At 51.2% G+C, this 12989-nt stretch overlaps 1 long non-coding RNA gene across 1 annotated transcript; it reads left to right on the top strand.

Moving 5' to 3' along the window:
• The first annotated feature begins 1657 nt into the window (after positions 1-1657).
• LOC146587514 (uncharacterized) lies at positions 1658-8400 on the top strand. The gene is made up of 2 exons (XR_014897619.1): positions 1658-1853; positions 7968-8400. It is a non-coding gene; the product is annotated as an uncharacterized LOC146587514 (long non-coding RNA).
• Positions 8401-12989: the final 4589 nt, after the last annotated feature.

The raw sequence follows: 12989 nt of genomic DNA, 5'->3' as shown, positions 1-12989 counted from the left end.
GATTGCAGACAAGTGTATTTTTTCAAGCTTCTTCTTTAAGGCATTAAGAGTTAAAAAAAGAAAGAAAGGAAGTTGCAGCATATAAAAATAGAGTCCCMAAAAAACATATGATGTAGGATAATGTGCTTCATAAAGTGGCCATGATAAGCCTTGATATGACACTTCAGATGTGTTAAAATGAAGCTGTAGCACTTCTAACCCCGATCTCCTCTCTCGTGCTCATCTTACACTCAACTGCCAAGAAGGAGCTCTTTACAAGACACTACTACGACTTTCCCCCTACAATGCCAGTGGCAGCAAGCCCTTATTTCCCCAGGCAAAACTGGTCAAGGAGCAGGCAGCACATTTTGTTGGCTTCCAGCTCACCCGGGGAAGGGCATGGAGCCATCATGGAAAAAGAAGGGCCAATCTTGGACTTCAGAGTGGCAAATACTCCTGTTTTACAGCAAGCTGTTGAAGCAGCCTCTCTTGTATCAGCCCTACTTTTACTGTGTCCRGATGCTACTGCTTGACACTTCTGCRTATCGGTATTTCCATCTGCAAGGATCCCAGCCAGGCTTCACTCTCTGGCTAGCCTCTAAGCCTTGTTTCTCAAGCATTTCTGAGCAGAAAAGGTCATTTTCTATTTTGTGGATTACAGTGGTCTAAAGGCCAACATTTGGGCTCAGAGGAAGTTATTTATCGGACCATTCAAATACCACGCCCGAGCTGCAGCTGGGCTCTCCTGATAATAACCAGGAGTAATACTGATGGAAAGCACTTGCATTTGCAAAAGCGATTCTGCCACGCAAAGAGAAGTGCAACAACCTACATCTCCCTGGGAGAGCGTAAGCTAATCCGTATGGTTTGGACCAGAGGATTTTGCCACCGGAACTCCAGACTGTGTTTCCAGGGATCTATTGAAGTGTTGTTGCTCTCTTGTGCACATTGAACAGGAGTTCAATCATTTCTGCTTACATCAAACCAGGAAGGCTACACTATTCCTGGTGCTGTTTTGAGACAACCTTGCCTTTATCCGTTTAGATCTCAGAAATGCAAATGACTGCCTTTCTGAACTGGACTCCTTCAGCAAACCGATTTTCAGTGGGAAAAACTACAGTGACAGTTCTTAGGACCTGGTGATTCTACTCTAGTGAAAGCAGCATGTTGTGGAGTTATCATAAACACAGGAATAGGATTAAGGAATTCTTCATTTATCYGCTTAGGAAATACCTCTGCAAAACAGAGCAGGTAGGAAGGCAGAGAGAATCTCCAGCAGCCTTCAGTAGGAGTGGGGAGGGCATGAAACAGCAAACTATTTTCAGATGGAGATGAGCCATATCTAAATGGTTTATATGTTGGGTAACAAGAAGACATAGCGGCCCGTGAGCCCGGAAAGAGAGTCACTTCTTCCCTACATAGGCATCCTTTGTCAGAAAATGTTAGTTGCTCAAATCTGAAAATCCACAGGGGATTTACCAGCTCAGCTTTTTCTCTGGAAAAGCTTCCTGGGTTTAGGACAAACCTGAGGATCCTGCCTCAAAGCGAGATAGGCAGGGCTGTCCTCTTTGCATTTGAGCCTCTGGCCTGAACTGGGAAAAGAGACGTGAAACTGTTTTCTCGATCCCAGCTGAGTCTCTGTAACCCCGCTCAGGACCTTCTTCCTCCTTTCTTGCCGCGAGAGAGACCAGGAAAGTTTTGAGATGTCAATGTTCTTCAGGCCCAGAATAATCCCATCCTGTTTCAGGTTCGACCCTAGGCCTAGCTCCCACAGTCGCTTCTGCCCGTGAGAGGAATAACCCCGTGCCTTCAGAGCGGCTGCGCGGGATGCATGTGCGAGAGATGCCAAGGAAGGCTAGCGTGGTGATTGACAGGTAAAGGCCGTGCATCTCCTGTCGCACGCCGCGTTTCCTGGCAATTTCTATATATCCCCCCATCAGCACCTCCCCTGCTGTTCAGTTAGCCTTTGCCTGGAGCGAGCYGGAGCTGAGCTCTGCACAGAAAACCCTTTACCAATGCTCTGCAGAGCCTCATCTGAGCCGACTGGCCCTAGCACGAGCATGAGCTGCTCCTGGTGGCGGCTCGAGGACGCAGCCCTGCACCAGCAGCTGACCTGGCCCGATGCAGTCACACGAGCACGGTCTCCCTTGCTGCCAGGCGCATTTTGAAGATGAATAYGGTGCTGTGTTAGCGGTGCGTGCTTTGCTTTTGCGTTCACATGCAAGTGCTCTGCAAGGCTGTAAAACACCTCCTTCYCCCGGTTGCCTCAGTGCGGGCAGCAAAACTCTTCTGCAAAGGGAGAAAGCAACGTGTGCAGCATGACGTGGGTATATTTACCCCCTCATCATGTTACAGGAGCTCCCTCAAAACCAAGCTGGATGGAGCATCAGCCYGTTACTGCTGACCGAGGAGCTGGGGTTCCTTAGCACGCTCAGCACCTCCTGGCCTCCAGCCTGTGCCCTCCCAGGTCCCCCTGCCCCATCAGCCCTCAGCATCCCTTTGGGGACACCTGAGCCAGCAAAGACAGCCTCTGCGGAGGCAGTGGAAATGGGGGAGGAAACTGGGTTCAACACAAACCTCTGTGCAGGAAGCAGAGGGATCAGAGGGGGCTCTGGAGCCCCCTCCGGTATGAGAAGGGCCCTGGAGCAGGCTGAATACCGCRGGGCCAGGGCAGGCAGAGGAGGTCACTCTGAAACTCTGAAACCCAGCAGGTCCACAGCCCCTGGGACTGGGAGCTCTGCTGCGGGATGTGGAGCCGAGCCTTGGCTCTTTCTAGAGGCTGGGCTGGTGGGGAAACCCTTTGCCTGGCTGCGAACACCACCGCGTCTGCATTTTTATTTTTTAAGCTGTTGCTCACAAACAAAAGTGTTCGGATGAAAAATAAACCTCTTAAAAATCCCAGCCTATTCACTCCTGGCAGTCTGGTATTCCTTCAAACTGTCAGACTTAGCAGATTGTTTACTGGAAACGGTTCAATTGGCAGGACCTTCTGCTGTGCAGATGAAATTTTAAAATCCCGTTTCTTGTTGCACTCAAAGTCTCTCTTTCCACTACATGGCTTCACAGAATTATTATTCACTTGTTTCCCATTGAATCAGAAAATACCCTCTCTCTTTCATTTCTATGATAAAAATGTGCAAGGGATATTAACCCACATGCTTCAGGACACAAGCCAGCAGCTAAGTGCTTGGGCTTGAGAGAAAACTTTTCCCTTTAGGCAATGGTAATGTATAATGGTCAATTATCCCCAAAGCATCCTACCCAGCCAGGATGGGGAGTTGCACTGCTCAGCAAGAGGGACAAGTGGTGCAAGCAGTATGACACTCTCTGCATCGCACATGAGGGTCTGCTCATCTGGGGAGCCATCRCCATAATCTTGCCACTCCTGGCCTCACAAATTTTTGTCATTTAGCTTCCTGTGTGCAAGCACAGCATGAGAAAGAGCCATAACCTGCTTTTTAAGGTTCCCATGGCCTCCTGGGCAGCATGTCCTGCTAGTAGCTAGCTTGTGCGGCTGAGGCTTCCCTCTTTCAAYCAAATCAAATGCCCTGCTCCCTTTTTTAGTTGGTTAGATGAATGCTTGGAAGTAGACATGACAAAAGGCTACTTCAGTCAACTTCGGAAAGTTTGTTGGGGCTTAAGGCAGGAGAATCTGCTGTGGATTTGGGAGATCTCTTCTGTCTCATCTAACCATAGCTGGTGCTGGAGCTACGTTTCAAATCCTACCCCGTTGTCCTCTTCATCTTTGGCTTCTTTGTCCAGTCCTAGGAAAATGCTAAAATGAACTGCATGTCATTCTGCTCTGGCATCTTTGTTGGTTGTCCCTGAGACTGCTCAAAGCTGTCTTCTGGCCAGGATATCTTTCTCTTGGGCCTCGCATCTTGTACTGCTTCCTGCAGATAATGCCTGTGCCCAGCAAGGCCAATGCTGTAAATCRTGGGGGATTTGCATGGTAGGGTGGGCAAGTCCAACCCAGAAGATATTTTCTGGTCTCTCTGACTTGATGCACTTCTCTTAAGGATGCTGAGATTTTTTCTCTTTCCAGGAAGGTGTCAAAGCTGTCTGCTCCTCTGCCACAGTTTCTTCTAGTCATCTCTTGTTCTCAGCCTGTTGCTAACAACTTCCTTCATCATGACACTGAACTTTAAATAAGCTGGTTTACAAACAGGATTGCCTCTGAGGCGGTCTCCAAGGAGCCATACCTGCACGCAGCTCTGCCTTGCCAAATTTAGGAAGATAGTGTAGTATTTCCATTAACACCTGCTGGTCACATCTCACTAACCCAAAAGTTGGCTTCTCCCATGCTGGTGTCAAAACAAGTTTCTCCGAAAAACAGCCTCTCATAAGGTCAATAAAACGGTTTCCAGAGACCAGCCTGATGTGCCATTCCCAGTTAACCGGGGCAGATATTATGATGGCCCATAATTACTCTGTCAGCAGACAAAGCAGCTTTCTTTATCCTTGGACAGACTCATTACCATTATCGCCACCGGAGATCCTGTTCCCCTCGCATTCTGGCTGCATTTTGTAGCTGAAGGGATTGCAGTCCGTAGCCATACCCTCACTCTGGTGGTCCGTCATGAGCACCAACAGCCTCTGTGCCCTATATATATAGTTCATACCCTGCCACCCAAAACGCGCACACGCTGCTGTTGTCCTAGCGCAGTGGAAAGGCTGTCCCTATGCCATGCTCTAGATTTAGTGAGCATGTTAATAAAACAAAAGAGCAGCAATGCAAAGGCGGAGAATTAACAGGGCAGAAATGCATGACAGGCAATTGGCATACACAGCCTTGAGTCTCTGTCTTTACTTCTGCCCCTCTCCCCRTGTCACTCCTCAGGGAGAGAATCGCCTTACCACATCTATCGTTAGCTGGCACGGTACACAGGGTGAAGTTCACTGAGCAAACATTTGGGATGCTTAGAAAAGTCCCACGTCTCCCCAGTAGCAGCATGGAGTGCATAAAACAGATAGGGCCTGAGAAGCACAGAGTCCCGTGACTTGGAGCTGCTGCGCGCTGATGGGACAAAGTCAGAGATCTCGAGTACATCTGAAATGACGGCTTGTGGAACAGAGCTGCAGTGGTTTGCTGTGGTCTGTTCCTCGCTCTGCGGAGCAGAAAGCGTCCCTCTCCTCAGCTGAAAGCTGGCTGATCCACTGCAGGGGACAGGCAAAAAGGGTTAGGGGAGCGTCACTGGGAAAACTGTCTGCTGCTAGGAAGAGACAAGGGGGCAGAAAGAAGGGCCTGGGGAGCCACCTGCTCGGCGCTCAATCTGAGTGTGGCTGGGGTTGCTCCTAGGCACGTGCCACCGGAGCAGTGCAGGCACGCCTCTTCTTCTTGCTAAAGTAGCGTAGATGGGTTTTTTTAAGCCGTGCTTTGGGGTGGAAATGCTCTGTTAACCAGCAATTTGTATTTCCTCTTGGATACAGGCTGTTCTTATTTTAGCTCCAGCACAAAGAGCTCCCCACTGATTTGAGCATCATTCCCCTCCTCCTTTCAGCCTTCCTCAGAATGCTTTTATGGCAGAAAATCAGCTGTGCCACTGGTTACTTACCCCAGCTCTTTTAGGATTTGTCCAGGAAGGACACAGAAAGCCTGGACCACAACTTTGGGCTCTGCTTGAAATGAGTTTAGGGTACGTCTCTCAGAAAATCGAGTTGTTTGGTAACTGCATTCCCGAATCATTACAATGCTGATTGTCACGAGCTGGTAGATGTACCTGTGTCCAGAAGTCACTAACACAGGTTTCTTCTTCAGCGCTGTAGGTGGTCCTGTCCCCCTTCGCCTCTCCCTAGCAGTGGGGTTAGCCTGCGCCGGGTGTCAGGCATGATCTACATCCCCACTGCTGGTAGCCTAACTGTCTTGCTCTGAAACGGCAGCTGATTCCAGGCTAATAGATGCAGTAATCCGACACCCTGGCTGTAATAATTGTATCTGGAGAAGGCAGGCCCCCRTCGCTGCCAGCCTTATTAGGGTGAGTGATTGTTTCCATCACGGACGTAGCTCTGGCGCATTCACCTTTCCCGGGCTCCGAAATACAAATCGAGCTGCTGACCTTGGCGGATGCGGCAGCTGACCTGTTTCCTCCTCCTTAAATAAAGAGAAAACAGACTTCGGAGGGGAAGCGCCTGCTTTCTGCAGGCCTCCTCCTGCCTAGCTCCCTACTATCGTAAGATCTTAGTTAAATATTTGGCCTGCCATCATTAGCCCGGATGAGAGCCTGCCTAAACTGCCATGCTCCCTGGGTGAGGCTAAATTCTAGGGCCTCACTGGGTTTGGGTTTATTCCTAATTTCTCTGCTCCCTGGTGCAGCACGACTCGCTAAGGCAGCCCCTTTCCGCTGCGGCTGCACAGACAACTGGTCCCACCAGCTRTGTCCTGCAGACATTTGTATTACAATAGTGCCTCCAGCTCTGGCTGGGATCAGGGCCCCACCGTGCACGAGGATCGCTAAAAACACGTAGTGACAGCCAGGCTACACCCCAGAGGCTTTCTCAGTAGCTGACACAGTCAAAGGAACAGACAGAAAATAGAGGTAGCACTTGTCCCTCCAAGCCTCCCTTCGGCCCGTCTTGGCCAGCGGCTGCAGAGTACAGAGTAGAGGTGCTCCTTCCAAATTTCCCCGTTCTTGTCCCCGTCCTCTGGACAAGGCMTGTCAGTCCCCACAACAGCAAGGGAAAGCTGAAAGCCGCACAGCAGGTAGGAAATGCCCCCGCACCGGCTGCGGGAGCAGCTCTCCTGGGACGTGGGGTCCCGCGGTGCCCGGCACGAGGGACGTCGGGTGCCAGGCTGGTGCTGGTGGCATTGCAACGGGCCTGAGGCTGGCTCTGCCCCAAGAAAGAAAAGCTACGGCAGCGCCGGCAGGAGGGACGCGCTCTCGGAAAACTGCTGACCGATGAGATGCCACGGGGAAAATTTCCTCCGGGAACCGCCAGGCCATCCGCTGCCATAAAGCTGCTTCCTGCCCTAAGTCACAACCCCCTCCGCCCCCGTCGCTTCCTTCGGTGAACGAGCCAACAGGCCTCCGCCACTAATCCAAAATTTCCTTTGTAATGTGCCACACGGGGCGGCTTCTCTGCTACGCTACAAGCTCCATCCGGAGACTTAACTGTAAATATAGCTTGGAGAGAGATTTAGCCACGGTCGTCCTCCCCTTCCCCTCGGCATATTGCCTTCCCCGAGGTTAAACGTCAACCATCGCTTAAATGCCGCCCGGGTCTACGACCCAGGCAYGCTTCAGTGGGTGGTCAGCCCGGCTCCCCTCGTGAGCCCCGTCCCTGATTTACGGCCGGGCGCAGCACAGCACCGTAAACCGGCGCATATATCAGATAACGTAATGGGAGGGCGACGTGCGTGTTGTCGGCGCCGGGGCGCCAGCGCGGGAAAGGAGGGGACACGGACGTCTTTTGGGCGCGCAGTCGGATTTTGTTTCTCCCTCCAAGGCAACAAAAAAGGTGTCTTGTCCTGACGGCTGCGCAGAACACTGTGTCTGAGCTCAATAACCAGGATACTTTCAAAGTTGTTTGGAATTCCTAATACTTTGCTTTGCTACTCCTTTTTCAGCGAAGAAGAGAGGTGGCCTGCGGACCACGGAAAATCGTATAAGGCTGGTGATTTGACCCCAAAAAAAAGGAGCCAGGCAGGGCGTAAGAGCAGTGGGAAAGAGATTTATGCCTTTTACTGTCCATCTGCAAAGCAAAACAAAAATAGCTGAAACACCGGTTTTCTGCTTTATCGGCTCTGTGAATAAGCATATAAATTTCTATGACATTTCTGGAGGCTTGCTGAAGGGGAAAAAAATTCATCCCTTAGGACCTGGCCAGCAGCAGTGGCAGCATATGGTCTGCTGAAATCAGTGGCTGAGTGCGTTTTGTGTGTGTTAGCATTAAAAAGGTGACTTTGTGAGTAATTTCAGAAGCGGGGAAGGTTTTTCTCTTTTTCTTGTTTCTCTCTCTTTTTTCTTTTCTTTTTTTTAATCCTGCCTAAGCTGATGCAGCTGTCATAGCCAATAACTCCTGAGGAAGGGAGTTGTGTTGCATTTCCTTGATGGGGAAGTGTGAAGGGTGCAGACTTCGTGGCTGGCTTTCGGCTCCCTCGCGGTAGTGTGTTTGGCCTCTGGAGAGCAGAGGTCTCCTGGCTAACGAGCTCTTCCTGGGAGACAGCGAGGAGACACACGAGCTCCACGGAGCAGGCAGAGAGGAATTGGGGGTGTTTTATTTTTCCCAGCAGCTGCAGCTCGCTCAGAGAAGGCGCCAGGGCCCTGCAAGTTCGTGGGAAAGCGGCTTCGGTCTCCAGGCTGCACGAAGACGGCAGGCGAATGGGGTTTCAGAAATGGGACTCACTAGGGGAAAAATAAATACAAAGAGGCAACTGTTTATGGTAGATAAAGTGTGGATTTTTCTCTTTCATCCTTCACTAAAGCCTCATGTTCTTTCCGGCGCGGGAGGCGTGAGATGTAAGGTGCCGTCAGAAAGACGCCTTTCAGCGAGCAGCACCTCTGGATGTTTATCTATCTCTGCCGTCGTGCTCCCACCCCTTGAAATGTAAGGGGGAGACACTGCTAATCACGTTGCTGCCGAAAGCTCAACAGCGACGTGAAATGCACTTTGTCACGTTTTCTCTTCGGTCTCCCTCTTCCTGTAACGAAATTGGTGACACTCATTCAGGACCGCGCGCGAGAACGTGGTGGTGTTTCTTTATATGAACCRCTCCTGCCCTCTCCCTGGGCTCCGGCTCGCGGGCGAACCCCGAGCCGTCTCCATCTCCRGAGCGCGCTGGCTGCAGCCGTGGCCCTGCCGCTAGCGCCTGGCGAAGCGCACCCCATCATCCCATCTATTTTCCTCCCTTTCAGGGCTGGATCTGTCCTGCATTATGTTTGAGTCCCGTCGCGAGATGTAACAGAGGGCTGAAAGGCAAAAGTCGCAGATAGGATTTTGTATAGAGTGGGGGAACAGAGAAGTTTAGGGGTACAAAGAAAAGGCGAGGAATGCGGTATAAAGGGAAAAAAATGCTTACCCGTGCAAGGAAATGAACCTCGAAGTAAATAAGATGCCTCTTCCTCCCACACTAATCTAGGTCAGTAAGCTACAGAGCTGAAAGAAGGAAACAGGCATAGAAAGCTGGAGCAGTAGTGCATTGAAATGGTGTGGCTGAAGGGAGAGGGATATTTTCCTTTCAAGAGTGAAATCTCCAGCACCAGTCTTCTAAACTGTGAGATTAGCGCAGAGCTCTTCACCTGCACCTGCCACGTTATCCTGCACGCAGGGCAAGCGCAGCAACCCATCTCGTGAAAGTGCCAAGAGGAACGGGGGACAGGGGACCATGGGAAGGAGAAAGAGAGGAACTAAGCTCTTCTCTTAGCACAGATTAAGTAGAGCAAAGAAGAGAGCAGAAATACGYGAACCACCAATTCTCCCCCAGCAAAGGCTTTGCTGAATCCTACTACAGGGATATATCGAAAGCAATGAGGTAGTTTTCATTTTCTGATTTCGTCTTTGGCCTGCCTGATGGCCAAGGGAGGTACCAGCCTGCAGTGAGACGGCTGGGATGTACAGCACATATAACRCTGAATAATGAACACAGGCACGAGCAGCATACGTATGAAGCATCAAAAATACCCCTCTCCTGCACCCTAGTTGCACTGGCTTTCATAAAGCTTTTGTTGCTCCATCCCTGGGCTCCTCTGGGAGAGGCTCCTTGGCTTGCGGACTGAAGGGTGGTGAAACGCTTCCTCGCAGCCCAGGCAGTGGGAAGCACGTGCACAAGCAGGTGCCCCTGTGCAACCTAGGAAACGTGATGTATTTTTAAGCGGCATCARCCAGCATCTCCTCCATGACCAGTTTATACTATTGCCCCGGAGGCAGCGTACCTGGTCCTGGGCAGCAGCAGGGAGAAGTCTGCAGCCAATTGCATGTTCCCAGCAAAGTCCTGAGCACCTCCAGGCACAGCCCTTGCAGGAAGAGCAGACCACTGGCTGGCCAGTGATGGATGTGTGTCCCTGGCAAAGACCGCTCACCAGCCCATCTGTAGCAATGTAAATTTGAGGGGCGAGCTCTCCTTGTGACAATCAGGCAGCCTGCGTGCCACTGACTTAAGGACAAGGGGCTATATACTATTAAGAGCAACGCTATCCTTCCAGGGCCCGTCCAACATGATAAATACTTATTTAGGTGGTGCCCTCCAATGCGCTGTTGGATACRACCCATAAATCCTGGTGTTAAATCAGTAAAATAAAAATCCGCTGCTGTGTCAGCTAGGCCTTTGAAAAGGCAATGCTGATAAATAGAGTTTGAGCAGCTCTTTCTACGCCTGTGCCCCAGAGCAACACCCGCTGCAAGGGTGTGATATTACCGCAAGCTGACAGTACAAAGCACAGAAGCGTCCTCGTGCCAACCAGTGAGCTGGCTGGCTGCATTAACCCTGATTTCCTTTTCTGACACTCCTTCCTTCTGCAAAAGGAGGGAAACCGCATATAAGAGCGTGTCCCTCGCCCGTCGTGCCGGCAGCGTGGAGCAGGCAGCGTAATTCGGTGCGCTGAGCCCGACTCTCCCCTCCCCGGCTCCGTGCACGGCAGCGTAACTCCGTCATAGCAGGAACCTCTGCACAGAGGTGGTATCCGGGCTGCCCATCACAGCACCCTAAATTCAGCGTCGGCGCCGAGAGTGCCGGCGTCCGGACGGGTGGCAGATAGCGGCACTTTTGCTGCACCACCCCCTGCCACCTGCGCGCTTCCTAGGCGGTGAACTGGCGGGACGGCAGCAATGCAAGCGCCACAACGCAGGGGCAGCAGACAGCTTCGCTGCTTGTCSCCATGCAGCTGGCCCAGGCCTTGCTCCTGCAAGGACCAGCGCAGGGAGGAAGATCAGCTGCCGGGAGTGGAGCAGAGGGCACTGGCAGCACCAGGAAAGCAACGCTCCGGCTTTGGGAAACCCTCCTCCGACAGACCTGTCTTTTTTCTTTATTCCTTCTAACGTCTCGAAACAAGACATTTCATTCGAAATGAGGAGGCTTTTGGAATCTTTTGGCTTTTCAAAACTGACTCCTCTTGGCTGACTGTTGGTTAAAGTCAGCGCAAGCAGGCAAACCTAAATCTGCAAAAATTACAACTAGCTGTAAGACGCTACAAAACAGATTGAAGGTGAGCAGGTGTGGGGCTGAATGTGTCTGCTAAATGAGAGCGCTGTTCGTGCAATACTCCTGCTAAAACATCTGCCAGTAAATAGGCTCTCTCTTGCTATTTGTCTATCTAAAGTAATATTGGAGAAAAACTGTACAGATTACCTCCAAACAAATAACTCCCTATATGCCTACTTCTTCTATAAAGAAAATGATTCATACCTAAAATCTAAACTTCTCTGACTGCTCAAYGAGGGCAGAATATTTGAGTTTTCTCTTAAATTTTCTTATTACTGAAATCTCAGTTGAAAAAAAATGCATCTTGTGCTCCTTTCTCACCCACCTAAATTCTGAAGTACTGACTGTCTTGTGGGGGAGGGATAACAATTCTCTGTTTTGAAGATCCAACTCGGTAAGTTTGTCAAAGGGATTATTTGGCACCTTGTCTGCCCATAGCAAAGAATTGAACTTCATGACCCAGGAGGGCACCTCCACGCCCATGTTTAATTCAGGCACTATTATCTGTCTCAAAGCCAGGAAAGGAAGTTAAGGGGTTGCTTTCATTGGAACAGGAGGTCAAGTTTAGGTTTGAGTTAGCTCAACTCAGCCATCAACAGGTTTATCCTCATCACAGCCAGAGAAGAGTCTGGGATCTGTGCTCTGCCATCAGGGATTCAATCCTCCTATCCTAAAAGAAACATACGCACAAACATCGAGCCCAAGCAGTCAGGAATACTGTCCCTGTTTGGCAGAAGATAGAAACAYGGCACTAGGGACACAGCCGCCACCGTGATGGTCAAGAGCCACCACCGACGTGTTGCAGTGCCGGGTGGACAAACCAGCCCCAGCATCCCAACCAAGGACTGCTCCTGAGACCCCAGGTAAAACCTGGGGCGTGAGACTGCACCTGGCTGGCGTTGGCTCGACTGCCCTTTGGTTTGATTTAACACCTGAAAGGGGCTGACTGAGGGAAGGGGACGTTCCCAGCGCCTGGCCAGGTCTAGCGGGCTGCACTGCTCTTGCACCAGCACAGTGGGAGCAAGGACTCGAGCAGGTCTAGTTCTCCCTCAGTTGTGGCAGGAGGTGCTGGGCAGAGAGCTGGGCGAAAGGGCAAATGGGRAGCTGAAAAAGGAAAGAGGTTGTGGAGGGAAATAGGAGAAAAATGAATTGGATCAAGGAGAAAGTAAAAAATGGGAGGAGAGAAGATTTATGAGGGAAGAAGGCAAAGGTAAATAATGGTGAGGATGGTGGTGAGTAGGGAGAAAACAAAAAGCAATGAAAATAACAAGAGAAAACCAGAATACAGCTAGGAAAGGAAGAGCAGAGGAGAGCGAGCTCATCCTGCCAGACCCCGTGATGGCTGCTATTTGCAGATAGGAAGCGCTGCCYGCAGAAAAGCTGATTGAGGCTGATTGAGGGAAAGAACGAGCCACGTGTGACAGATGTTAGTCACTTYGCGTAACGCCCGACTGGAAGGCRCTCGCATGCTGCGGGAATGACAGCGCTGGAAGGAGCTGCACAGGGCACGGCGGCCCTGGGAGCGAGCGGGAGGGGAGATGAATGGCAGGAGCACTCCCGTCCCCGACCACCRAACGGGAAGAAAAGGACAGAAAAACGAGCAGAGGGCCCTGCGTTTTACGTATTTCCTGGCTCCCCCGTGCTCAATCACTCCTTCRTCCAAAAGCAGACTAAGGCCTGAAGCAGATGGAAACTCTCGCTGCTTTTTTTGCAAGGAACGGGCTAACTCCTTCAACAGCGAGGCTGCGYCTGCGCCTGGCCCGCCGCGTTGCCAACGCGCGCCTGCCGAGGCTGCGACGCCGTGCTGCATGTGCAGGGATTTCCCCAGGGGCTGGGGACTGAGACGTTCAGGTCTCGAGCATCCCGGCGGCCCTCG

This window comes from Rhea americana, unplaced genomic scaffold (assembly GCF_003343005.1).
Source record: "Rhea americana isolate MKP2758 unplaced genomic scaffold, rheAme1 scaffold_59, whole genome shotgun sequence".
NCBI classification, from domain to species: domain Eukaryota; kingdom Metazoa; phylum Chordata; class Aves; order Rheiformes; family Rheidae; genus Rhea; species Rhea americana.
The sequence above is the reverse complement of the archived record's forward strand: the minus strand, read 5'-3'. Positions and strand labels throughout refer to the sequence as shown.